The sequence below is a fragment of the Mus musculus genome, chromosome 14 (genome assembly GCF_000001635.26).
Source record: "Mus musculus strain C57BL/6J chromosome 14, GRCm38.p6 C57BL/6J".
Classification (NCBI taxonomy): Eukaryota; Metazoa; Chordata; class Mammalia; order Rodentia; family Muridae; genus Mus; species Mus musculus.
In genome coordinates this window covers 87,344,568-87,346,743 of record NC_000080.6, presented here as the reverse complement: position 1 = coordinate 87,346,743, position 2,176 = coordinate 87,344,568, and the positions used below count along the sequence as shown (strand labels likewise).

The 2,176-nt window shown below is 40.6% G+C and overlaps 1 non-coding gene across 1 annotated transcript; it reads right to left on the bottom strand.

The window, feature by feature from the left end:
- Positions 1-356: 356 nt before the first annotated feature.
- Positions 357-499, bottom strand: Gm23278. The gene has a single exon (XR_003951272.1). It is a non-coding gene; the product is annotated as a small nucleolar RNA SNORA48 (small nucleolar RNA).
- Positions 500-2,176: the final 1,677 nt, after the last annotated feature.

Here is a 2,176-nt window from a genome sequence, read left to right as displayed (position 1 = left end):
CTCAGGTGGCAGAGCTGGTGACATAACAGGCTACTCCTCTCCATCATCACGCCTCCAGTCCCCTCTCTCTTCATAATGCTCACGGTTCTGTACTTCTCTTTCTCACCCAACTGACCATCACGTATTCACACATTATGGTGGCTCCCGCTGCAAGCTGGCCAAGCAACTAGCGAGCCCCTGGGCAAGATCCTCCATCCGTGCTTCAGGGTGTGGCAACAGGGCGGATGTCTATGGCCTGTCTGCCTGTTCGCCTGTTCCGTGTGATGGAGGGCAGGTTTGTGGGTGGCATGGTAGTTCGCAGGTCTCTGTCTTCCTCCTTCTGCGCTGACACAATTGGATTGGATTGGATTTGACTTTTATGGGTCCTAGGCATTAAACAGCTTTGGCCGCCAAGCCAGAAATCAAGATAGGATGAAAAAGGACTTTCATCTGCTCTGCCCCTGACTGATATAAGAACACCACCAACAACAAGGTGTCCCTTTGCCCATTACCAGGGAGTGTTTATGATATTTTGATTCAACCTATTTAACTATATAAACATATAAATATATACATATAAATATGTATATATATATGTGTGTGTATATATGTATATGTGTATATATGTGTGTATATATGTATATGTGTATATATGTGTGTGTGTGTGTGTGTATATATATATATATATATATATATGAGTGTATGTATGTATGTATGTATGTATGTATGTATGTATTAGTAACATGTTATTATCTGAGAACTCAGGAAGCAGATGCAATGGATCTTTGTTGAGATCAAGGCCAACCTGGTCTAGAGAGCTAGTTCCAGGCCAGCCTGGATTACACAAAGAAACCCTGTCTGTCAGTATATTTTAAATGAAATAACAAAGAAATTTTTATAATATTGAGGTCCTTACTTAGCATCAAAGACACCACGGTGAAGATATTTTGTTATGATCACATCCAAAAAAAAAAAACCATAATAAATTCTTAATCTATGCCTTCAAAAAAAAAAAAGAAAGAAAGAAAGAAAAGAATCTTCATGTTTTGGGTTGGTCAGTTGTTCCTGGGCATGGGGCCTTCCCTGAAGTGTAATTGATGTACCCACTAACATTCCATGGGAGAAAATTGAATTGCAGGTATGAATTGCAATAGCTTCTTGGTTTGGGACAATAACGTCTGTCCACTTCCCCCTCGTGCTGGGACTCCATCTGGAACGTGTGCATGTTGTATGTGTGCTGCCTCAGACTGTGTGAGTTCATCTGTGTACCAGGCTGTTGCATCTGGACGACACTGCTTCCTTGGAGAAATCGACCACCTGTGTCTCTTGCAATCGCTCTTCCTCCTTTTCCTCATAGACCCCCATTTGTAAAGGCAGGGTAGTTTGTTTCATTATGACGTGTGTCTTATTAGCGACCCTTAAAATTTTTTTTTTGGTTTTATGTATGTGAGAACACTGTTGCTGTCCTCAGACACTCCAGAGGAGGGCATCCGATCTCATTACAGATGGTTGTGAGCCACTACTGGGTTGCTAGGAGCTCTGGAAGATCAGTCAGTGGTGCTAACCGCTGAGCCATCTCTCTAGCCCCTCCGCCTCCCCCCTTTTTTTTAAATGTTTATTTTTGTTTTGGAGGGAGAGAAAGAACATGGAGTTGAGTGGGCACAGGCGTGAGAAGAATCCGGAAGAAGTTGGAGAAGGGACGAGATGATGGAAATACATTGTTTGAATAAAATTAAATTAGATAGAAAAGAATCACCATGTTTAATTATTTAGGCCTTTGTTGTTATCACTGTTTGTACTTTTCTATGTGAAATTTAGGAGCCAGTTTTCTGGGTGAAATGAATCCCTAGTATTTTAATTAAGACCACATTAAATTAGGAAATTAATGGACAAAAAGAGCTGTCTGAAATGCTGATCGCCACAAATGACTTTCCCTATGTTAAGCCTTCTGTATGAGTTCTTCCTCTGCATTGAATTCTCTGTGTAGATCTTGCCCATGTGAGAAACAGAAACTTACAACTTAAACTGCTCCCATCCTTGGAACAGTCCAGCTGCACACAAGTCATTTTTCTGAACTGTTTCACAGATATTCCTGTAAAGTTGTCTGTGGCTGGTTAATTTTTTTTTGACATTGTTGACAATGGGTATTTCTTAAAAATTGGTAGGCTTGCACTGACTAATTTTTATGGTAATTTAT